A 26,760-nucleotide genomic window follows, 5' to 3' on the forward strand; every position below is an offset into this window, starting at 1 on the left:
AAAGCTAATCAATTCGTTCTCATCACATACCCAACCTGTTCATCGAGTTTCGTTCATAATTTTTGAGATATCCAGCTCAGACAGACAGACAAACAGACAGGGGCGAAAGCATAAAAATTTATGAGTTCCCTTAAAACTAACTTTAACACCCGAGGAGGCCTTAGGCCCATCAAGCCCGCTCAATGGTTTCCCACCTATGGTCGTTTGTTCCTTTCTCAATCCCTTTTTAATGTTCAGCATCAAGCAAGGACATTGGCTTTAAACTATGGATCTCCCACACTCAGAGCACACGCTTTAACTCTTAAGCCAGTGAATCTGGTTTAAATTGATCTTCGGAAACCTGATTGAAAGGTTTGAGAGAATGGCACGTATATAACGCAAGTTGGGTCACCGGTTCTAGATTGGGTTATTTAGACATGAGTAAACCACAAAGAAAGGTGCAGTAAAAATTAACCCGGGAGTGCACCATGGCAATGTTGGACTAAATGGACTCATTTCCTTCTTTGAGGTCATACAAGATCGTGCGATGACGACACTTTGTGTATTAATTTCCATTCTGTGTATGGAATATCTTGTATATTAAAAATGTAATGAAGCTGCGGGCGTATGAAGCCTTCAAACCCATTCGCTGGAGAGCTGGCTGGACTCCACACACAATTGTGACTTGTGAGGAACAAAAACAATGCGTCCGCCATGTTGGTTTTCTGGTAAGGCTTTCCCCATGTCTTTGGAAGTCTTATATTCACAATTTGAATTATCCGAGCTATATAACCATGATGCACGTAAGCAGTCGGCATGGTTTTGCTTCATGTATATAAGCCGGCTTCTTTTGTTTTTTGGGAGCAATTGAGCAGCGTTCTGGCCAATACACCACCCCAAATAAAGGGATTGGCTATTTGTTTAATAAATTAATATTTTTGTACGTAATTAACCCGAGTTCTCAAGGCTAAAATAGTGCGAGTGTATCGTGTAGCCCTATTCCTGGTGGTAGTGGCTATTACAAGTCATAATGTCATAAACTTTGTTGATTCTCTGCAGGAAAACCACACATTTGGAAATTATCATGATCATTCGAGGTGTTTGTTTGTTTGACGTCGATTCACCTCTGAACCAAATTACTTTAAAAAGCCCCAGTATGTATGCAAATCAGGTGGAGATTAAGCCAGCCATTCTTTTGTATGATTGAAAAAAATTATTATTTGGTTTTATTGGCATACCTCATTCTCTCCTCTAGCCCCAGAATGAATGCCATCTTTCCATAATGAAGGGACAACGTGAGTCATTTGAAAACTTTACCAGAGGATGGATTACCGACCAAGCACTTCAATGAGAGACAGATTTGCAAACTATGCCTTGTGGGAGAAGGGTATGCCAAAATATGGCTGTAGAAGAAGGGTATGCCAAAATATGGCTGTGGAAGAAGGGTTTGCCAAAATATGCCTTGGGAAGAAGGGTTTGCCAAAATATGCCTTGGGAAGAAGGATTTACCAAAATATGCCAGTGGAAGGAGTGTATGCCAAAATATGCCTTGGGAAGAAGGGTTTGCCAAACTATGCCAGTGGAAGAAGTGGATGCCAAAATATGCCTTGGGAAGAAGGGTTTGCCAAAATATGCTATGCAAGCATAAGTGGTATAATAGATCGTTATGAATCAGAATATGTAGCGTGCTGATGCCAGAGAAGTTAGAGAATTGAAGCATTTTGAAGAAGTTTTCAAAAGCTTTTAAAGAAGGAAGCGTTTCCTTCAATGAGGATATTGAGAAAATGATTGATGTATAGGAAGTACAGGTAAAAGCAGAATAAGATCTTGTCCAAGTGAAAGGGTTTTTGGGTTCTTTTGTTTTTTTTTTTTGTTTTTTTTTGAAGTGGGGGAGGATATGATAGCGTTGAAAAGGCAGAAACGCCAAAAAAATTGGATAAAAGAAGAAGAGAATCATGATGACAAAATAACCTCAAAACAAGACAATTAAGCTCCTGATATCGGAGAAGGCCAAGGCTGCACAAAAAAACATTCAACATGTATCGACAACAAGGTACGATACAAACAGAACACAGACAAAAATATAACACCATGGATCTGGTTCAGAAAACTGAACTGATTCAGGTGGAAGGAGCATCTGTGGAACCGACTGAGATGTGGAGCAACCCCGAGCCGGAAGTCAAAAAGGGGACAAAGTGATTCATTTTAAAACTTTACTAACATGTTTTATTTGAATCACTAACAATGATGTGTGACAAATGATAGTCCTTTGTGTGAGGCTCAAATCATTTGCCAGTATTTTGAACTGGGTTTTAGATTTTATTAACCTCCGCCATCGAAGATCGGAGGTTACTGTTTTCACCCCTTTCTGTTTGTTTGTTTGTTTGTTTGTGAACAGTATTACGGAAAAACTCCTCGACGGATTTCGACGAAACTTGGTGGGGGGATTCGGTATGGTCCAAGGATCATGCCATTAAATTTTGGACCTGGTCCAAAATCCAATATGGCCGCTATGGCGGCCATTTTGAAAAAATATTTGAATTTTTTTTTTTTGCATTTCTACATGTTTTAAGTGATTTCCAACCCCCCCACTCCCCAAAAAAATAAATTGTTAGAGAAAAAAAAAATTTGCAACTTTTTTTTCTACAAAATTTCGATTTTTTTTTTTTTTTTGCATTTCTACATGTTGTAAGTGATTTCCAACAAAAAAAAAACATGCCAAAATTATAATTGCGGCTGATTTTGGAACTTCAGGTGGATATACCCACGTAAAATCAATTTCTGTCTCAAGGAATCTAGTTATGACGAATGAATCGAGTATGTAAAAGTTAAAAGTAAAAAGGAAAGTTGCAAACTATAACTCTGTGAGCACTGTTGACGTCAAATTGAATGAATAAGATATCAGGTTCACTTGAGTGACCTAGCAGTATTGGCGGCGGAGGTTTTGCACTCTACCGAGTGCTCCCCCTCTAGTTTTTTTTTACAGTGATCAAAGGCTCACACAGGAGATGGTACATGTGTTACGCACAGCACAAAGACAACAGTCGACATCAGTGTACTTTTACATTAGTTGCAAGGATATTCATGGAGTATGAAGAAACATATTTGGTATATGGGATTCGAACTTGGTTACCACACATCATGAGCTTGGGGGTTAGATGGGAACACGAATAGAGGTTTACATTCATTTGTAGCACAAAGCTGCAGGGGAGCATCATTGGTTGAGGGTGTGACTGCAATGCTCATGCAACACTCTCTTTCGGTTAGAGTAGAAATTTGTAATTTGTTCATGGTGTCAGCGATAGCTCACCCACTCTTCACAGACACCGTGGGATCTTTAACTTCCACCAAGTAATGCCGACAGACGGGACGTCCGTAACGTCCATCCGAGAGACGGCACACACATTGATGAATTCCCTTGCCTGTAAAACACCAGGATGACAGTTTATAGCTCGGTCTGGATTTGAACTCAGTCTCAGCTTACTTGCAAGTGTGCTTACCTTGAGGCCATCCCACCATCCCACTTACAGAGGTGAACCCATGGCGTTATATTGAAATTTTATAAACATGATTTCTTACCCTCGTTACCTTAGCAAAATGAGAACTTACATGATGTGACTTTAAGCAGTGACATTACAAGTGGCAATCAAAATATAATTCTTGCAATGAGTATACAAGTATATATAATTAGTTAGCAGCGTGAACAATCATTTGTAATTATACAGTATATACCTATGTATTGAAAAATATAAACGTTGGAGTTTCTTGGCCAATTATGAGTACCGTATATCATTCCAATAATTTTTTCTGTTGATCTTCAGTATACTGTTATATAACAGTAGTAGACTAATAAAAGCCTCATGGCAATGCTGACAAAGAACTTAATGATTAAGTTCTTCAACAAGGCTCAATTCTACACCAGTGAGATTTGCTGAGAGGTTATTTGTTGAAGCTGCTGTCCGGCACATTCAACAAGCAAGAACAAATACCAACCTGCGAACTCTTGTGGAACTGTTGTAAATATATGTCAGGAGATACTCGGCATACATTGCCACTGTTCGCATGGACACCCAATTGCTGATAAAAACATTCCCTTCAGCACCCTTTCAGTGCAGCAACAGCAACATCCCATCTTTATTATAAACAGTATGTACCTATATCATGATAAACCACAAGTTGCTGCAAAATGTCACAAGAGGAAAGATGAAGCATGTTTCATCAGGCTGCTTCCATGTGATCCAAGCATCCTCATTTGGGGGTTTGCATGTTTAAACAACATCCCGCATGGCCACACAACACTTGCCTGCACTCTTCTTCCTCTACCTCTTCCTATTCTTCTTATTTTTCAACATATGGTACTCGCTACTGGCATCAGTTTGGATTCGATCCTTTTTACACAATGCAATAGATTTAAAATAATTTTCATGTACTTGTTTCTTGCACAGAGTGGCCCATATATACATATGTGTGTGTGTATATATATATATATATATATATATATATATATATATATATATATATATATATATATATATATATATATATATATAAATACGTACACACACTTGCACATACTGTATATTGAAAAAAAATAATGCTTCATAGATTTAAACTAAAGTATATAAGTAAGCATTTTATTTTTGAGCCCCGGGCACAACGGCTCGTACGAAATTTTGTCGTGGTAGACCCATAAAATATTTGTCGTGGCCAGATCTTGCAACATGCACGAAATCTATTTCGAGTGGTCACAAGGGCTACGACACATTAAAGATGGTTTGGCGATGGGGACGCGACAGACAAAAAAGATATGTCGTGGTTATGTCGTGGGTGTGTCGCAAGTCAGTCGTGCGACAGTCGTGGGACCATCGTGAGTTGTCGGGGGGCTGTTTTTCACGTGATCAGGTCGTGGTTCACTCGTGGGATGCGCGTGCGACAGTCGCACAACAGTTGTGGGTCACTCGTGGGACGCTCGCGCGTCCGTCTCCCGACTATATAACGCAAGACTGCCGTAGGACAGACTCACGACAGCCACAAGACATAGATACCACAAAAAATCGTCGAGCAAAAAAGGTGCATGTCCAATTTTGCCTCAAGACGGCACGTCGATGCCACGATGCTCAAAATTTCGTAGGACCGTCTTGCGACGACCCCCGATGACCCACGATTTGCCCAAATTTTCTGTCGTGTCATGGCACAAATGTGTCATCGGTTCGTTGTGACCGTGGGTTTATGAATAACAAGGCACTCTGATGCAAGAAGAGTCCATTCAGCCCATCTTGTCTGTGTTACACCAACACAAGACCAAACAAATTCATCTCAGGTCACAGACCCAATGTCAATGGGCAGAGGGGGTAAGGAAGTGCCATATATGCAAACAAAGTAATATTTAAACAAAAACAATTTTTATTATGACGACTATAAATAAATGTTTTTGGTGGGGTGGGGAGGTGGTTGAAGGCGATTGTCGGGTGAAGAATGAGGAATACACAAAGACTGACCACACACTCGCCCTTCGATGACACCGTCGCACAAGCATCACTATCACCCACACGCCAGCTATCTACAAGTCCTATACCAACATCCCTATACCCCTCTATCTCCAATACTTCTGGGTACTTATCGAATTCCAATGTAAACTTGTCTGCTCTTTCTGCTGTGACTACCTTCCCAAGGAGACCATTCCATGCATTGACAACTCTCCTCTTCTCTACTCTCAAGCCTCTGGTCATATCATGATCAATTCTGTTGAAAAAGTCTTCTGCACTTATTTTGTTTATTCCATTCATTAGCCTAAGTATCTTGCACTTCGCATTCTTCTTTGTTTTTTTTCTCTTTTCACACACAGATGATGAAATCATGCCAACTTACGATCCAAGGTAGCGGTTTAACATTGCATGCAGCATGGTTTAAAGGGATGGTGCTTAGTTTTAATTGTTGAGATCCTTTTCTGGCAGGAAGTGCAAATGAATCAGTACCAACTAAAAAACAATTTACAAAATCCATCTTCCACAGACTAAGCCTTGGACCAAAACAGTGCACACGGAGGGAGGTATTTGCAGATGTCCTTGGAACTTTGAGAACGGCGCCTGAAAGATCGGTAGGGGTGACCATCTTTGTAGCTGAACATGTCAAACACCTCAGTCCACAGGATGTTTAAAGAAGCAAAACTGCATCCTTACGAGCTTCATCGTCTTCAGGAGAATACCGAGGAACATCAAGCTGTTCACATCAATCTCATTTACTCAAGAAATGTTTGGAATAATCGAACAGATGACTTTTTTGACCGTGTATTGTTTGTTCACTGATGAAGCAAATCTTCATTTGGTTGGCAGCATGAACAATCATTTCAGTCTATTTCATGAGGAAATGAGACAATGTTCTTTCTGACTTTCTGCCACACATGAGAAGACCTCTCCAGGAAAATGGAAGAATCATTGAATGAACTTCCATCCTTTGAAATCAGTGCATAGCATACAAATAAATGTGAAACCCTGCCTGTTATTACTCTTGATTTATGCCTATATTCTTTGGAATCCTTTTACATTTATAAGAGTTTGTTAATAAATAAATTGGTCAGATGTGGGAGGAATTGTCCAACATCCTTTTATTATTGTTTGGCGCATAAACGAACTTCTATTCTTTGACAGCAAATAGGAATACATCTTGCGAAGTTTCTCACAAATCACGTCTATTATAAGGACTTCTTTTGAAAACTTGCACACACAAGTTCTTGTGAAAGGGGAGAGAAACATTTACAAAAAAGGCTTAAAGCACCCACCAAGCCACAGAGTGCAGCATTGTGTCACTGCTAATGCTAGGCCTAATCCCACAGCACGACAACCACAGTTCAACGACAGAAAGCTCAGACGAGAAAGAAAAAAAAAAACTTTTGGCATGCCACGGCTCCTGCCGAAAGATATTCGATTTTAAAATTCCATCCCCTTCGCTCCATGGACAAGGAAAACTTTGTCTGTGCTTCATCTCCCCAGCTGCCTTCTCACATTAATTATGTCGCCTCCATGCACCTAATTGCTGGCAGCGCTGTTCTCAGGACGTAGTGGCTTTTAACGGCCTACACAATGGCCGCCATGCAAGTATTTCACACCCTGGGCCTACAGACGCCTTCCAGTTGGCGACATCGATTGCCCGTGGCTTCGCAGTATGAAGTGTGTTATGAGGTCACTTTGTTGATCTTGCTTCGTCATTGCGAGAAAGTGAGAGCGGACAGGTTGAATCGAAACCTTCCATGGTAAATAAGTATACACACATGTGCAAATGAGTAAGTTGTCAAGGTAAAATTTTGAAAATATTTGTCTTGCATTATTTTTGTCTGGCTTTTTGAAAACAATCAAACAAATAAATAAATAGAAACCTTATAATGCAGGTATTTCATCTTACACCACAATTAATCTTGCACTCTCAAAAGAAAACCACGAGAGGGTACTTTTCATCCACACCTTTGAAGTATGCAAAAAAACTCAAAATATTTTAACTGCAAAAATAAGTTGCTTTTAGATGATATCTATTCAAGGATAGCTGCTCTATTCATCCTTTGGCACTTATCAGCTTGGAGATGGTTCTAATTAAAGCAGACTCGGTAGCATAATGGTTTGAGCTTCCTCTCTGAGCCTGGGAGCGTGGCGGTTAAACCCTGGCCGAGTCATACCAGAGACTAAAAAAAAATGGTGTGTATTGGTAGTACCTAGAGTCAGGTCATGTGCACAAAAAAATCCCTGCGCCCTCCTTGCAAGGGTGGGGGGGTGGAGGGGGGCAGACGATTTGCTAATTCTTTGGAAGGGAGCGGTATTTCTAGTCTCGAAAGATACACATGTACACAAGTTCACAACATGCTTGGACCAGAAGCATGCCCCATTCATTGGGTCTTAAATCGAAGTCGCCAGCAACATCCTGTTTTGACCATGAAAGCTTGATACAGCCACCCCCCCCTCCCCACCCGTTCACTCATTGTGCGCCTGTCCTACCACCTCCACATATCTCCTCATACTCTTTTTCTCTCACCTCAAGCTCAACCATCCTTCTTTAGTTCACACATGCTTTTCAAATTCGAACAAGCTTTACCCACCCAAAAGCTTTCCTCCCATGCTGCACTCTTCCCATTACCGCTGTTTGCTGCAACTGCTCCTCAATCTCATCCAATAGATTGGTTTTCCCCAATCTATTCTGTCATGATGTGTTTTCCTATTATAATAAATGGCAGCCACATGGACACGAGACCATGAAGGACAGGAGTGCACTCGCGTTGCCAGGCAGTCAGGTGGAATAGATACCTCCAGAACTAGGTACTCCCATGTGAGGGGTAAGGGCAGTGCCCTGGAGAGTGGCAAATCAGCACACACTGGGTGACCGATAGTGCCACACTGAGAAACTAAAAAACGACCACGAAGAGCGCAAGACTCTTTATTTGTGCCCTAGACTCTCATTGCTCGCTTCTCGACTCCCTGCTCCTTGGACTCAATCCCCCTGGCTAGGTTCTTTGTTCAGCTCCAGCACTGTTACTGAAGCTCTCTCGACATGTGTCCCTGTTGTCTGCATTGCGCTGTGGTGCTGGGAAAGCAGACGAGCCCTTCGAGTCACATACCCCTTGGAGCATTTTTGGCGGTAGTTCGGGAGAAAGCAAGGTCCCCCACACCACAGGTTTCTTTTGTGTCTCATCTTCTCCCTCGATCTGTCCTGTTATCTAATTGATGGAGGCCTTTAAGATAGTGAATTAAGGTAGCCATAGGCAGAAGGGAAATTATTATTTTCTAATTGGTATCATTCTGTTTCATTGCTTGTGGCCATGCTCTCTCCCTTTCTCCCCTGCCACATTTATTGCTAATAAATTGCTTATTGATCAAAATGAAAGCTATGCCATTGCCATTGGCGAACACAGAATTCCACAAGCGCACAAAGTAAATGGCGGAAAAGACCCCGTAAGCGAATAAAATAAGGAATAGCATATTTAGAGAGCCATTCGTAAAAACGAGTCACCAGCTCTGCATGGTTATTCACTGTTGGAAGATTCATCACAACTGGACAATTTTAACCGCAAGCACGTACAAAAATTAAGGGCAGAAGAGAAGACAGAGATTTGACCCATTACCGCCTAGCGCAAGCATCGGTTTTACGGTATATATATATATATATATATATATATATATATATATATATATATATATATATATATATATATATATATATATATATATATATCTTCTTCTTCTTCTTTCGGCTGCTCCCGTGAGGGGTCGCCACAGCGGATCATCTGTATGATCCGCATAGTGATTTGGCACGTTTTACGCCGGATGCCCTTCCTGACGCAACCCTGGTCGCCTCTTACGACACAGGGATAAGGTACACCTATTTTAACCGGGGTATACACCGGCCCAGTATACTGGTACTCATATATATATATATATATATATATATATGAGCACCGACCATTGTACTGGTGTCAGGAATGGGATTTGGAAACAGGGCCGAATCCTGACACCGTTACAGTATACTACTATATATATATATATATATATATATGTATGTGTATATATATGTATGTGTATATATATGTATGTGTATATATATGTATGTATATATATACACATACATATATATACACATACATATATATACACATACATATATATACACATACATATATATACACATACATATATATACACATACATATATATACACATACATATATATATATATATATATATATATATATATATATATATATATATATATACATAGATACATATATTTCTCGATATATATTTACATATGCATATACGTATATAGATATATATTTATATATACATATATATGTGTTATCCCTGTGTCGTAAGAGGCGACCAGGGTTGCGTCAGGAAGGGCATCCGGCGTAAAACATGTGCCAAATCACTGTGCGGATCATACGGATGATCTGCTGTGGCAACCCCAAACGGGAGCAGCCGAAAGAAGAAGAAGAGGAGGATATACACACACATATATATACATATACATACACACATAAAAAAGAGCAACATAACTGATTCGAAATCCTATTTTCCTCTGGCACGAAACTGCACCCCCCCCCCAATATTGCACAACACCACACCTCCTACTCCCACACCTTGGATACCAGAATTCCTACCACCTTCCTCTCCCAAAGCGTAGTGGGTTGTGTTGGTCTGCCAACCGCACCAGGTATTGCGAGGCCGTTTATCCTCATCCACTCTCTTTCTGGACTACATCTCATCTTCCTCGTGTGTGTGTGTGTGTGTGTGTGTGTGTGTGTGTGTGTGTGTGTGTGTGTGTGTGTGTGTGTGTGTGTGTGTGTGTGTGTGTGTGTGATGGCGCCTGTCATAGTTTAAGTTGAGATTGTAGAAGTTCTAACACGATAAGTCTGCTCTGTGTCCGCTTTTGTAATTGCTTGCCTTTTGTTGCACCCCACAAATTCCTTGCTTTCCCTGCTGTACATTCCAATCAACCCAATTCACTGTGCCACATACCTTTCCTCACTTGATTGTAAATAAATGCTTGCGTAGAAATGTTCCCAGCTCGTTTTCGTCTTTTCCTTCATTGGTCCAGCATGGTCCGTATCCGAGCTTAGCCGGGACGTTATCCCCAACGATCTGTTTCCTAGTCGGTATGTCCTTGGCTGTTATGCTCAGCTGCATCTGATCCGGTAAGGTGATCCAGTTTGAGCAAGGCATACCGAGAGCGTGTCCCCAGTAATTAAATCATGTGACCTTTAGGTAAACGGTATCAGATGGAGGACCCTAAGTCACGTGGTCGAGTAATTGGCGTTCATGGTCGATTAGTGACCCGCTACGTCACGAAGTTATTCGTTTGTGATGGCCTGCGATTCTGGAGAGTCTGGTTGGAACCCGAGGTAGCTCATCGCCACTCCCCCCCCCCCCCCACACACTCGTGGTCTTCTCGCCCCTGACCCCAGATCCGCAACAATATATACATGTATATATATATATATATATATATATATATATATATATATATATATATATATATATATATATATATATATATATATATATATATATATATATAGATATCGTAATGTTGCACCCATTCTACATTTAAGGCACTTCCACCTAATTTGGTCAATAATCTCAGCTTGCTCGTTCGATCTCTTCACTGATATCATATTGTTGTGTGCCCGAGTTTCGGTGGCAAGCACAACTGCGAGATGGAGCAGTAGAGTCGGCTCCACCGAACATCCGGAATTTATAGGTCGTCACCCCGGATAACTCCGGAGCCGACGGGTCCCTTATCGGACCGAAGATCGCCAATAGGTCAACCACGTGGGATAGGGTCGATTGCCAATTTCAATTTACTTAAATACCCACGTCATCCAAACTACCGAGGAAATTCACCCACGGCAGGATCTGCGTGATCCGGGCCGTTACCGAGCCGGATCCGAGCCGTACCCCGAGCGGAGAGTACTAGAATTCTGCCGGGCCGATTACACGATTACAGCAACAATGAAGCCTCCTAGTTCCCATTCGCAGTGCGGCAAACGAATGATAGAAACACAGAAATGAGCTGATACATTCAACAAAAGGGATATTAATTTACAATAGGCAGGGAGAGGAACATAGAAGAGCAGAGTTATACGACTATAAGAAATGCAGTCAATGTACAAGCAAAAGCACTTATACAGTTGCTACTTAAAGACGGGCCCACACACACACACACACACACACACACACACACACACACACACACACACACACACACACACACACACACACACACACACACACACACACACACACACACACACACACACACCCGTCGGGTCTTTATTGAAGGCCTCCAGTTTGAGGACAGGTGAGCTCGAGACCAGAGCCTGTGCTTGGACCTGTCCACCTCGTGTGATGTTCGATGATCCGGCTCGGCGGGACTCGAACCCGCAACACGATGCCGCTCCAAGCACCAGGTACCGTGCTTTCCAACCGGCCACGCACCAATCGACCAAGGCCAAGGAGGAGATCAGAGGTGACGATGATCCAGCTCGGCGGGACTCGAACCCGCAACACGATGATGATGACCACCACGACGACGACCACGACCCTTTGAATCATTCCCTAAAAAGCTCTCAGTCTGGCGTTCCTTATATTCTTTTTTCCTCCGGGGTGAGCAAATCGCCGTCTGAGGCGCTCTCCACCCTTATTGGGCGGGGCATCGTGGGAAAGTCGCTTTCTGTGGCCATCTCAATTCCATTGGCCAGGGTGCCGTGGGAAAGGTCGCTCTCTGTGGCAATCTCAATCCCATTGGCCAGGGTGCCGTGGGAAAGGTAGCTCTCTGTGGCATGATTGGACAAGGGGCATGCCTCTGCCTTCCTGGGCAGAGTCCCACAAATTCCTTGCTTTCCCTGAGGTGATGGAAATCTCCACCCACGTACGTGGCCGAACGCACGTGGGCGATGGCGTCAGTGTGCGAAGTGAAGTGAAGGAGATTTGTTGTAAATGAATCTCCGCAGTGCACACATGTAATTCCCGTTAGACACAGGTAGGGGGCCTAACTATAAACACACACTTACCGATATAACTATTCTATATGGACCTGAATGTTGAGTGCAGTAAGCTTCCACATTCGTAACAATATGACCTGTTTTCTTCCATTCAACAGGAACATTTCCAAAGTTGAATTAGGAAGACCGAATACGTGGGAAATGTTACAAGCAAACATCACAAACACACATGTCATAAACTGCATGTCACTGTGCTTCCTTCCATCCTCTCTTTCTCATCTTTTCCCGTCATTCATTCCCTTACTGATTGTGTCCAAATGTGGCATCACTTCCCAACAGTGAGTTTGCTGACTTTTTGCACTCTGCCACCTTGCTCTTCCTTTGAATTTCTGTATAAGAAAAACATTGGAGAGGCAAGAACAATTCTCCATTGAAAGTCAGTCAACTCTTTACCTTACGCTACCTTAATTACACCTGACTTGCATATATTTATACAGCAGACCTTCCTTTACAATGTGAGTATACAGATACAGTATGTATGTGCTTTCTTTTTCCCATTCAGAAGGAAGAATGATAATTCTCTCAGCCTAGCGCTGAGAATCTGCATTTCTAGCCTGTGCTGCTCTGATTGTGGTTAACGTGGGAGAGAATTTGGTTAGAATTTGGGCCGCGCTGACCCAGCCCTTGTTCCAGCTGTCATGGATAAAACAAGCAAATACGTGGTTTAATTTGACAAAGAACGCACCTGGTCAGTATCCACTGATGGCTCTCTCTGGGCATTAAAGAACAAGAGTGGGGAGGAATGGTAGGCAATGGGAACTGACATGGAATCAAGTGAAGCACAATACTAGGAAGAAGAAAAGCAAAATCAGAATGGAGTAATTAACAATAAAATGCTCACTCTATCGGCTCTCTATGAAAAGCACTAATTTATCCATCATGATTTCGAAAACAAGCGAAACTGGCAATGTACAATCAAGATGTAAGTTGTATTCAGAGCGAGATTGCCAGAGCAATTAATTACAACCCGAGTTGAAGTTCATGTGTGCAAAGGAGCTTTACAAAAAAAGAAAACAGGTTTTGCAACCTGTAGAGTTATCATGGATCCACATTCTTGCTTGGCATGTTGACTCGCTGAGTAAGTTCGAACCAAAGATGGAAAAAAAAAGCTTTTAAAACTCGAGTCCTAAAAGTTCCTTTGGCAATTCAAATGCACTGTGGTGAGAAAGAATAGCCTGCTCTCAGTTAGTGGCCACAACTGGATGGGAAATTGAATTTCCAGTAATGCTATAGTTTCCAAATGATCACTTCCTCTTCATCATAATTGCTGAGAGAAAGTGATGCTTATATAAATTGGCGTGTTAGAAACACTCCTGCGTTTTGTTACCGGTAATTTTACCCGACAACGACCAGCTCTCTTGAGATGGACTTTTAATTCCCCCCGCACCCCTTCTCCAGCCCCCACTCTTTGCCCACCATGCACCCCTCCACAGCTCAAGGCCTGCTCCACATGGGACTCTCAGAAGAATCATTTTGGCCTACAGGCCCGTCCGTCCATCCACTGGCAAGTTTCCATTCCCATCTCTCACAGTGAATGAGTCTGAAGCTCGCAAGAAGCGCAGACAGGCCTGGGAGCACTCAATAGTTCATGCCAGATGTCCGCCTCTCTTGCTTGGCTCGGAAAGACAGAGAGATTATGCCTCTCTCTGCCTTTGATTATTACAATGCAAAATTCTTCTAACTACTTCAATCCATCGATTGAGACTTGCTTTGCTGGGCGTGAAGAGCGGAGATGATGGGTCACAGAGCTTGCATGAGGAGTCTGATGATTGCTTCATGGACGAGGACGATGTGTCTAAAACGGCATCGAGAGATACGGAGTCTGGAAGAATCGGCAACCAAGGAGAAATAGGCTGGCCGGGTGTTTATTTAACGGTCACATCCGTGATAGCTTCATTTTCGACGGCTTGAAACGACGACAGTGAACGGGGACTATATAGGAATGGGGCACCAGCGGCTGGGAATTGCCACCCCCGGTGTCAGCAACACGACGTTTTAATCTCTTCCAGCAACTGTGGCAAGGGCCAAGTGGCGTAAACAAATGGGCCCGCTTCTGATTTAATATTTGGAGCGTCGGCGACAGCTGATTTATGGAATTTATAATCAATGGAAGTGTACAAAGTGGAATCAATTCCCTACTCAGAATATGCCTGACAAGAGGTAATTGATCGCGTGCCTTACACATTTTTAAACCACATAATTGGGTAATAAGTAATACAAAGTCGTAGCGAGAAAACGCTTGGAATGCATACGGCCAGATGAATAGCTTTGAGCCAAAACCCAATAAAGTAATTATGGCCCTACCTTATGAAGATGTGCTTATCCTTTTTAATAATGTAAAAGCGCTCCCCCCAGTGCAAGAGCGCTCTGTAAAATCAATGCTGGGCCCTGCGTGCCATTAGGCAAGGTTTCCATCATTACCGAGGAGATTATCTGACGACAGGTTTTTCGTGTACTGCGAGCTTCAGCAGCGCTACCTGAGATGGCAGGAAAGTTTGGACACAACTTGCAGTGGTATCTGCTCAAATGGGACCTTCAAGATTGTTCTACCTACCGGTTGATCGGATGTTTGGAGGACTGTGCGATTTCATCATGAGGAATTGGTTAAAAAACAATATTATTTGATCATTTTGCACGATGCACTGATTCTGATCGCCTTGCGAATTGGGCGTTCAATTCGAGTGTTTTCTTCTTTAGTTGAAAAAACAAAAAAAAACAGACTCGAAGTTGGAGTGCTAACATGTATACAAAGTGGATCATTTTACCCCTTTAAATTCTATCGAAACTTAATTTTTTTTTCACACTTATTAAGTTCGCAAAATTGCGGGATTTCTGACCCTCCCCTCCTCCATCCTGCCGGCTAACCTCGTGGTCCGTAAATGGTCCTTTCCTCCCCTGGCTCCAACCTCCCCCCAATCTGCTTTCACTTCTTTCCATACCCCTCCCACACCCCCATATAGTCCTTTCTATATCTTAATATTCTCCATTCTCTTCCTTTTCTCGATTTAGTACCACCCCCATGTATAAGCAATAAGTAGATCGCCTGCAACGTTGCCATTTCATTATACGCCTTAATCTTTCATTATACTTAAAGTTTGTAACTTTGTTATGTGAATAAAAAACGAGTAGTATTCGTAGAACGCAGAGCCTTGCCTCACATGCTCATTCTGAACAAAAATACCATCATTAACTGAACAGCGATTATTATGACTCACTGTGAGTATGGTCCATATACCTGTATCATCCATGCACCCTATCATGTCACATCCATCATCTACCATGTTATTAGGATACTCAATGAGCACTTTTGTGCACATTAAGCTAAATTGTGTCAATGAAGGTGAATATGAAACTCGAGGTTGCATTTCAAATCTGAGAGCACTCCTCTGAAAGTTAATTTGACAGGAACATTTTGGCACCCATTTGAAGTCTCTGTGATTATCCAATCAAAAGTTATGGCGACAAATGTGTTTTTAACATTTGTGATGACCGTGACCTTGACCTTAACATATTGATCCCCAAAACAACTAGAAACACTTTTTAACTGCAACCAGTTATGGCCGGGGCCAAAACAGCCACGCTTTGATTGGACACATAGTGATTAAAGTTTCGCATCCAGTGGTTCAGCAGTTTCAGAAAATAAGGTTTTTAAAGGGTATTTTTTCTTCTTTAAATCCAAAATGGCTGCCACACACAGTCACCGATGACATCATCGTCATCAAACTTTATTCCCCATGGGAGGTCAATCATATTAATAAAGTTTCTCTTCGATCTGTTCAGCGGTTTCAGAGAACATTTTTAGAAAAAAAAGTTTTCACTCAATAAAAGATGGCTGCCAAAACATGTGACCGATGATGTTTTCGTTATCACCTTTGTATCCCCAAGAGTAGTTGACCCAATGATATACATAAAGTTTTGAATCCATTGGTTCAGCAATTTTAAAGAATATGTTTCTAAAAGGTTTTTTTTTTGTTAATGTTTGACCTTCAATCCAACATGGCTGCCAGACCATGTGACCTCTGATTTTTAAATTTCCAATCTATATCCCACATGGCTAGTCGATTGTATGCATGACATTTCGCATCAATCGATTAAGCGGTTTTAAGGTTTATTATTTTATCTTTTCATTTTTAGGTTTTCCTTAAATCCAATATGGCCACCAAACCAGGTGACCAATGACATTTTGGTTAACACCCTTGTATCCCTATGTGTATTCAATTATATACTTAACGTTTTGGATCCATTGGTTCAGCGGTTTGAGAGAAGATGTTTTTTTTAAGGTTTTATCTTCAATCCGCTGCCAGATCATGGGACCTATGATGTTAAGATTTTAAAACTGTATTCCCCATGGCTAATCGATCATATAAATTAAGTTTCACATCGATCTGTTAAGCAGTTCCAGAGAAGATTTTTTTTTCACGTTTTTATTTTCAATCCAATATGAACAGACCACATGACCGATGACATTGTAAATTTAATTCGTCACTCACATCAGGTTCTCGATGAGATATTTGAAGTTTCAGATTTTTGATTAAACAAATTATGGCTGGAATACCACTTCACCGATGACAACGTCAGTATCACCCTATATACCCCAAGGGATTTGATGACATATTCCGCTTCAATTTTTTCTGCAGAGTGGTTTTTGGAGATGTCCAATTTTTTCCTTTCATCCAAAATGACTGCCATACCATGTGACCGATGGTGTCAGCGTTATCAATAAAATATTCTCCATGGAGAGTTCTTCCTATGTTGAAAATTTTGCATCAATTCGGACAAGCGGTTGCAGAGAAAAATAATTAGAATGAAAATATAGACACGGACACACACAAAGATACACAGACAGACAGACAAACACGGAAGTTACAATAGTCTCACAACCTCTTTGGGGCGAGACGAACTGGAGCATTCATAGAAAACCTTACCCCATGCAGTCTTGAGAAAAATGACGTGGGAAGAGTTTATACAGAATGACTATGGAGCCATCCTTGAAGTCTTGAGGCACAGTTTTGGACTCACAGATCGACAGCATCAGAATGTGGGGGCTTGTAATGCCTGCTTTTCCTTCATACTTGATCACTTATGCTGGGGCCTGGGGCTTTGTTTCGCACCATCTGTTTTACTGCCCCAGCTCATTGTTGTATGGTGCTTACTCAAGGTCATGCTCAATGTCAACTTGGGGGATACTATCAAGGATAGATGAGTTGGTGGTGCTTGGATGGCTTTGTAGTATTTGCAAATATTCTTTTCATCTGCCTAAGATGTCCACTTTTTGTGTGAGCTGCTCACCCAACGCAGAGTTGATGTGTCTTCGGCCGAAACGTTTGCAACCACAGACTACCTTGATGGCCTTGAAGAAGCTTTTAGAGTCATGGTGATTTGCAATGTCTTTAATTTCTGCAGCCCTGTCTTGCCACCATTGGTTTTGCATGTGCCATATTTCTCGCCGACATTTGTTCCTAGCTTGCCTGTCTGGTTCTGTGTTGTTTTGCTAGTTAGGAGGGCCTTAAAGATAGAGTGCTTTGGGGAGATGAGCTCATTAATTATTGCACTGTTTTCATCAAACCAGTCATGGTGCTTTCTTTTTTGGATACCCAGCATTGATTTTGCTGCAGTATAGACCGTGGTCTTGAAATTCTGCCACTGTCCTTGCAGTGTGCCCTCTGTATTTGGGTTAGCATGCAATGACTCAGAGATGGCTGCTGATAGATCCTCTCTGGTGGCTGGGTTGTCCATATGTGCTACGTTGAGCAGGTGTGGTGCTTTTTGACACCTGCAGTATGAAGATGCACAAAGGCACAATTTGAGATGTGCGTAGACAAGCTGGTGGTCGGTCCAGCAATCGGCAGCGCAACGCATACATGAGTATACTACATCAACTCTTGAAGTGTTGGTTTACATTGATGTACTCAATCTTGTGCAGCCCCTGGATGTAGGGTGCTGACAAGTTAACTTATGGATGTTACGGTAGGAAAGAACGCATTGGTGATAACCAATCAAAGACCGGTGCAAATTTGGAAGAGCAAAAGGCCTTCATGATTACACGCCAGTCCATGATGGCCAATGACATTGGGCCAAGTGATGGTATCACAGCCGACCTGAGCATTGAAGTTACCCACAAGCATGATGCGGTCACCCTTTGGAACTTTAGTCAAGGTGTCGGTCCAGTGAGCTGGTGGTGAAAAAGGGTCTTCTCTTCCATAGAACGCTGACGACTGCCGACCGTAGAAAGTTCTTCAGTATAATGGCCACACCTTATTGCTTGGGCTGGTCATTTGGGTGGCCGGAGTAACGGAAGGTGTATTCGCCATCTCCAAACTCACCCTGGTTTGGGATGTGGCACTCGTTGAGCCCCTCAATATCATTATTGAGGTGCTTTAGTTTGCCTGCTGTCAGAGCTCATCTTCATCTGGTACATGCCAATTGTTATTGGCTGTATCAGATAGGGTTCTATCATTTTATGTTGCCAGTTTGACAACAGGACCGGAGGTTCAGGTACGTCAGGCTTGTTGGACCAACAGGTTCCATGGGGCTCCACCCATGACTCATCATACTTGCGAAACTGCAACCCTTTCGTATTTCAATGATATTAAGATAAGTTTTATATGATATTGTTACGAATTCGCGCCCGCTGGCGTACGAGCGGCCGCGTACCTCTAATGGCAGCTGCATCACCCACCGGACAGACAATTCAGTCGTGACCCTCCTGGAACTATCGCCAGGAACCAGTCACGGGTGGGGGATTAACCTCACCACAGCCCAGTCCGCATTCTACCCGCGTGAAATAGGGTCACTCGCCGAATATTGAAATACCTAAGTACTCGCGTGGGTAACCTACCGAGGGGCCGTACCTCGCCGCAGGTCGGCTTGGGACACGAACCGCTTAAGCGGTCCATTCCATTCTACAGCGATAACCGAGCGGATATTATCGCCGACCTTGACGGATCCGATTCTCTTTACCAGGTTTTTATAACCCAACTAATTATTCCACGATGCAAGATGGCATTTCCAATGGGGTAATGAGGACGCAACGAACGGGATACATTTCACACACACATTTATTATAACACACACGTATTCAGAAGCAAGGCAGTCATGCAATGTACAAGAAACAAATAGAAAGCGTTACCACCGAATACGAGCAATGTACAGTCACTTACACAGGTCTACTTATAGGGACACGGCACCACAGCAGTCATACAAAAACAAAAGGAAAGACCTCCCCATAGGCAGGGAGGTAGACAGGGTCCGCAGACCTTTATGGCCGTGAGCCTTGGCTGACCGAATGGGCCCACGAGACCGATGCAGGTCACCTGCCCCCCCCCCCTCGGTGGTCGGCGAGTCGTGATGCCCCTTCCCCATGGCAGCTAGCATGGCAGCGCCTGATTCCGGGCCTCCCGCGTGGCCGGCAAGCTCTCTCCGGCGCTCCTCGCCCAGACGCGCAGGTTCGCACCACACAGCCAGCAGAGCTGCACCTTCAGTCCGCGTCTCAGATGCGTCGACTGGACTCGTCACCGGCCCGCGCCTCCAACAACAGGTCGCTCTACAGGACCACCGGGAGACAGGGGAAGAAATCATGCACCACAGGGAAAACGCTGGAGCATGAACCAAGAAGAAGAGAGAAGCCCCAAGAGGTGGACCAGCGCCAACGAGACCAAGAACGAGAGGGAGGAAGAGAGAGAGGCGGGAGCCTTGCGTGCGGTCCGCCTTGAATAGCGTGGGGCTCCGCCCTTCGCTCCACCCCGTTTTCGGCCCCACCTTCTTTCGAGAAGCTTCTTCCAAAGAGGGGTTCCTCCCCTTTTTCCGCCCCACGCCGTGCATCCACCAATCGGGAGCGAGCGCCTCGCCGCTCCACTCAAACCAAACGCAGAGAAAAAAAAAGGCGGGAAAATCCGCGCGTCATCGCAGTTCCTTCCTTGGTCCCTTTACTTGGTGCCCTCGGATGGCTTTCGATGCCGAAAGGGTTGGAGCGTGGTTTGTGGAGGATGGTGTCCGATAGCTGGCGTAGATGGTTAGATGGTGGCATACTTGTTGTGGCGATTGTAGCATGGTTGGCGTTGTGGTGTGATTGGTGGTGGTTGTTGTTGGTGTTGTGGTTATTTTGGGGGCGAAGTTGGTTGCTGTTATGGTGGTCGTGATATGGTCGGTCCAAAATAACGACAGCAACAGAAAAACCTACCTCAAAGGGTCACAGCCCAGTGAACATGAAGAAATCCCTCTAAACAACGGTGGGGAAACCTATCTGAACACTCACTTACCGGGATAACTGATCTAAGGAACCTTTATGCTGTTCTGCGAATTTCCACAGCCGTAACAATATATACAGCAGGTATACATAATTACTTGGTAAAGGTTGCTGGATATATAAATGTATATATATATATACACACACACACACACACACACACACACACACACACACACACACACACACACACACACACACACACACACACACACACACACACACACACACACACACACACACACACACACACACACACACACACACACACACCAGTGGGATGTGCTTACACATTGTCTTCCACCATTGTCTTGGGTCGCTCACCTGCATTTGATTTTTCATTTACTTATTTATTCATTCATTTATTTATATTTTCATTTACGGATGCTTTCCGATGGTTCTGTGATTTTCCTTGTGTATCGGCTTCGATGTCCATCGGCACACAAAATTACTGTGCTTCCCCATTATCTCGGGTCACTCACCTGCAATTTTTTCATTATTTTTTCATTTATTTATATTTTAATTTATGGATGTTGTCCGACGATTCTGTGAGTTTTTCCAGTGTATGAGCTTCGATGTCCATCGGCACGCACAATTTCAGCTTGCTACGTCATCCGGAAGGTACCGATCTTTAATTTCGGTCAGTGAGTCAGTGAGTGAATCAGTAAGTGAGTCAGTCAGTGGTTAAAAAGAGCTTTATACACTAATATATGTATATACAGTGCCTATAGAAAGTCCACAACCCCTTTCAAAATTTTCACCTTTTGTTGACTTATCGTCTGGAATTAAACTGCATTAAATCAGACTTTTTACACCTATATTTACAAATCGTAACCCAAAACTTCCAAATGAAAAACAAATTCTCAAAATTTCAGAAAATTAATTAAAAATACAAAAAATAGAATATCTTGGTTAGATAAGTACCCACCTCCTTGAGTTAATACTTGGTGGAAGCACCTTTGCCAACAATTACAGCTGTGAGTCTGTTGGGCGAGGTCTCCACCAACTTTGCACACCTTGATAGGGCAACAAGCCGGTAGGCGACATGGCTGCTCACTCTCAATGGAAAGCTGGCCGACATGACTAGCCGATATTCATGTACATGCTATTAATCAATTTAGCACAATAAATATGATTATCACAGCCCTCTTAGTTTGTGCCCAGAAACCCGCATTGTGAAATTTCAGGCATGTTTCCAAAGAGGCTCTAACAAATGGCAGCCCTGGTAATTCCATTTATCTATTCACTAAAGATTTTATTTTTTTATATGATGCTGTAAGACATTCTCCTTGGGCACAAAAAAACAGGTCCCTCGGAGGTCCAGTTCCGGAGGTATTGATTTTTTTGTACAGTCCACAATAAGTGTACGATGACGTATTTTAGCTGTTGCGAAGCAACGGAGGTGTGCATAGCAACCATTCGTTTTTGTGTACATGCTAGCCACATTGTACACATTTCACCCAAGTTTCATCAAAATCAGACTCTTTCTCTTAGAGATATTCTCAATTAACCGTTTCTGAAATGTTCGACATGTACTCGCCCAAAACCAATCTCCTCTGACAAATATTTTTGTTCGGGCTGCAAATTGACATGAAGGGAGCAAGATAGATTGCGCACAGAACTCTAAGCTTCGATTTTTCAATTTCTTTTTGATTTTTTGACCACTTTAAAGGGCCGTTGCTATGCCATTGCTTGGGCCCGGTGTCCCATATTCGAAAGCGCACGATTCCCAGAAATATTGGTCCTACCTAGCAAATTTCATTGGAATCGGTTGAGTGGTTTAGCCCCTAGGCTTGACCAAAGTTTCACGGACAGACAGACAGATGGAAATGTCCAGAATAAGGGTGCTCTAAGAGCAGCCAATATTTGCCCATTCTTCTGGACAAAACTGTTCAACTCAGTCAAGTTGCATTGGGAACATTGATGGCCAGCAATCTTAAGGTCATGCCACAGATTTTCACTTGGATTTATATCTGGGCTCTGACTGGGCCACTCTTTTTGCTCCTTAACCACTCCAGTGTAGCTTTGGCTGTGTGCTTCAGGTCGTTGTCATGCTGAAAGGTGAACTTCCATCCCAATTTCAACTTTCTTGCAGAGGGTAGCAGGTTTTCCTTTCGGATTTTTCTGTATTTTGCTCCATGCATTTTCCCTTCTCTCCTGACAAGTTCCGCAGCCCCTGTTGATGAGAAATATTCCCGTAACATGATGCTGCCACCACCATGTTTCACAGTAGGGATGGTGTTCTGTGGGTGATGTGCTGTGTTGGGTTTGCACAAAAAGTAACGCTTTGCATTTAAGTCAAAAAGTTCCACCTTGCTTTTGTCAGACCACAAAACCTTTTGCCACAGCTGTGGAGTGTTTTTTTGCATTCCTCAAACAGGACTCAAGGTGGGCTTTTTTGAGTAATGGCTTCCTTCTTGCCACCCTACCATGCAGGCCAGACTTGGGGAGTGCTTGTAATATTGTCACATGCCATAAATGGACCAGTTTTTGCCATAAATGCATGTAGCACTTTCAAAGTTGCCATAAGCCTCTTGGTGGCCTCGTTGATTAGTCTTCTCCTTGCTTGGTCATCCAGTTTGGAGAGATGACCTGATGTAGGCAGGGTCTTGGTGGTACCATTACGCCTTCAACTTCTTAATGATTGTCTTGACTGTGCACCAAGGGATATTCAAGGCCTTTGAAATATTTTAACCCATCCCCTGATCTGCACCTTTCCACAACTTAATCCCAGAGGTCTTTTGAAAGCTCCATTGTTCTCATGGTTGAGTCTTTGCTGTGAAATGCACTACCAGTGGAGGAAACCTAAAGGAACAGCTGATTCTATTCTGAAATAATCAAAATCATGACAATTTTACACCGGTGGAGGCCAATTAACTTGGTGTGTGATTTTGAAGGTGATTGTTTACACCTGAGCTAATTTACAATTGCTATTACAAGGGGGGTGGACACTTATCCAACCAAGATATTCCAGTTCTGTGTTTTTAATTAATTTTCTGAAATTTGGAGAATTTGTTTTTCACTTGGAAGTTGTGGGTTACAATGTGTAAATCCATCCATCCATTGGGACCATCCTCTGTGCGGAGCATTGGTGCTGCCGAAGCAATCTCCTTGGCTATTTGGTACAATCCTGGACGGGCCGCCACTCCGACACAGTATACCAGCAAGCTGGCAATCATTTTGCCAACTCCGAAGGATGGCAGGCAGAGTCAACCCCACCTGGTATTAATTCAACAGCCGAGGGGGATTTGAACTCAGGATCCTAGTATAGGATCCCAAGCCCACTACCCGAGCCATAAACCAACAAAAGGTTAAATTTTGAAAGGGGTTGTAGACTTTCTATAGGCATTTTATATACTAGTATGTGCCCATAAGAAAAAGATTTTAAAAAGATTTTTTAATAAATAAATATTCTAACCGCGAGCAAGAAACAACAACCACACAGGCCGTTTCTTAGCTCTCGCGTGCCCGTACGTGCGTTGCCTGGAAGTCCGCATATCGCAGTTATGATTATTTATTTTATTCTGTCATGATGGGCTCTCCTGTCTCCAGCTAAATTCACGGGAATCGGTCCAGGGGTGAGAGGAGCGACCCCCGATTCCCTCCAAATTACGAGCGATTTAAATTAACCCTTTACGAGAAATAAGATGGCGTCTCAAGGCGAGCGGGAGCTGGGGGTATTAGAAATGGATTTAGAATGTGTAGAATCCATGGTCCAGGATGAGAACCCCGAGCAGGAAATGTTGGTTGTGCAAGAACACGAACTCGCCCAACTGAACCCAGAGCCCGAAATAGGTGCGGCGGCGGCCGCGGTGTATGACACCTCCCTCCCCTCTCCGCCAAAGCCCCCCGATCCTTGCCGAATCGGCTCACCCAAGCGCACCCGACATGGCCCAGCTATGCGCCATGCTGGCGGCAATGACAGCGAGGATGGATACTGTACTGTACTGAATTGGGAGATGCTTAGCAGGCAGACACGAAGCGGAGGAACAGTCGAGCCGGGCTGTGTTGCACGAGTGCGAGCCAGGGCGTACTGTGCCCGCGGCTCCCCTTTATTCCGTACGCGGTACACTCACGAGCCGGCCGACTCCAGCATTACTACGACGCCTCAGACGGCGTGCACACCTCATATCCCTCGCCGAACCCCACGGCCACTCCTCCACCATCACGCCCATCATGCATCATCATCATGCCCCTCCCCGTGGGCATGGCTACACCACACTCCTCCCTCCTAAAAGTATGATTATTAAATGATCAGTATTATAAGAAGCATGCAGAACACGAAGGACTTCGTATAATAATCATGGAAATAAAATGAAAATAGCAAAGTATAATAGCACACCACATCATATAATGTGTCGATGCGAGCGAGTGGAGCAGCAAAGGTCAGGTCTGACCGTGTTACCGATATGAAGCAGCAAAATGAGAAGCACAGCGGCATTAAGCAGCAAAAACGCCCCCCCCCAGGTGGCCCATGCTGACATGACCCTGGCCAAGGTCGTAACGACCTCTCGAGCTAACCTCCTCCTCCAGGCAGACCCGACGTAGATAAACATCCCGAGGCCGGCAGCCCGCTATCTGGAAGCCGTGGCGCCAGCCTTAGACCTTGGCCGGGGGCGCTGAACAGCGCCGCTGGCTGCATGCATTTAATGCGCCAAAACAACTCACGCACCACAATCAGTCGAGACGCCAACGCCCGTCCAAACGGCCTTGAGCGAACACAGCGAGTTGTGCTCGCAATCAGAGGTGGAGGTAACGCAGACCAGGGCACCAGTCTTGGTTCCGAGTCGATCTCCGAGACCCACACGGCCGCTAGACAGGAGCAACTCCACTTAAACCACACTGCAATCATAGGCTCGTTATAAATCATTACGAATAATATTCGAAGCATCGCAAATTCATTTTTCCGTACAGCGCGCTTTTTTGATAAAATCCCAGCACATGACAAAGCAATTACCTGCGGCCCGGGACAGTGGACGGCTAACTCAACCTTTCCATTTGCCACCACCGCCCCTGAAGCCCCTACATCACATTGATCATAATCCAATTCCCATTTAATGATCTCCGCCACATCCACTTTTACACGAGAACTGCTGGCATTTATTTCAACAACGTTAAACTGCATCAATAGAGCAAGGAAAAACACATATGCCATGAACAACAACCCACAACCCGCATCACGAGTCCGCTCCTTGGTTGTCGACTTGATGCTGCGACTCGCGACTGCCTTTAACGCCACGGGCCCACCGCCACCTGTTGAAGCTGCCTGAACCACACCGATGCGCATTGCCTCTCGAACCTTGCCACAGCGCGGGAACTCATCGCGAGCGAAGCGCGGGAACTCATCGCGAGAGCTGATACGGCTCTCGCCGCCCGCCAGAGCCTCGCCCTCGGTACTCGATGAAGGCCTCGAAGAGAGTACCGGCACATCTGGAGGTACGAACCGGAGACCCAGTCCGAGGTGCGCAAGCCAGTCTCGACCCAACAGGGGGGGCCCCTCCCCTCGTACAACGAACACCGAGAGCCGGGCGCGTCGATCTCGGTAGCGCACTGAAACGTCGGCCCTCGCAAGCGGTGCAATCGCCTCACCGGTGTACGTGTATAACGACAAGGCCGTCTTGACCAGGTGAATACCGCGAAGACCACGAGCCGCCCGCTCACCCATGACCGACACCGCAGCCCCGGTATCCACGCAAAACACAGTAGGTTGGCCATTCACTTCGACCTCAACCGTGAAAGGCGTCGTCATTTCCGAACCAACGGAAAACAGACTCAACCGTGGTTGCATCTCCCGCTCTGGCTCGCCGGCATTGTCAGGCCCCGGTTGCAGGCCGATCTCCAGGTCACTGGGGTCCTCTCGCACCTCGTCATCCAAGACCCCAACGGAGGCCCCCGCCATCCGACACACACGCTTCAAATGTCCCACCTTGTGACAATGCAAACACACGGTGTTCTTATACGGGCACATTTGTCGCAGGTGCGGACTCCCACACCC

General features: G+C 44.1%; 1 long non-coding RNA gene across 1 annotated transcript in view; it reads right to left on the reverse strand.

Moving 5' to 3' along the window:
* The window catches only part of LOC147023135 (uncharacterized), a 49,479-nt gene that overhangs the window by 14,815 nt on the left and 7,904 nt on the right, over positions 1-26,760 (reverse strand). The window contains exon 2 of the long non-coding RNA XR_015060044.1: positions 3,290-3,401. This is a non-coding gene — a long non-coding RNA (uncharacterized LOC147023135). The remainder of the gene's footprint in view (positions 1-3,289; positions 3,402-26,760) is intronic.

The sequence above is a fragment of the Eptatretus burgeri genome, chromosome 7 (assembly GCF_056783735.1).
Source record: "Eptatretus burgeri isolate ZD-2024b chromosome 7, Ebu_testis_v1, whole genome shotgun sequence".
Classification (NCBI taxonomy): Eukaryota; Metazoa; Chordata; class Myxini; order Myxiniformes; family Myxinidae; genus Eptatretus; species Eptatretus burgeri.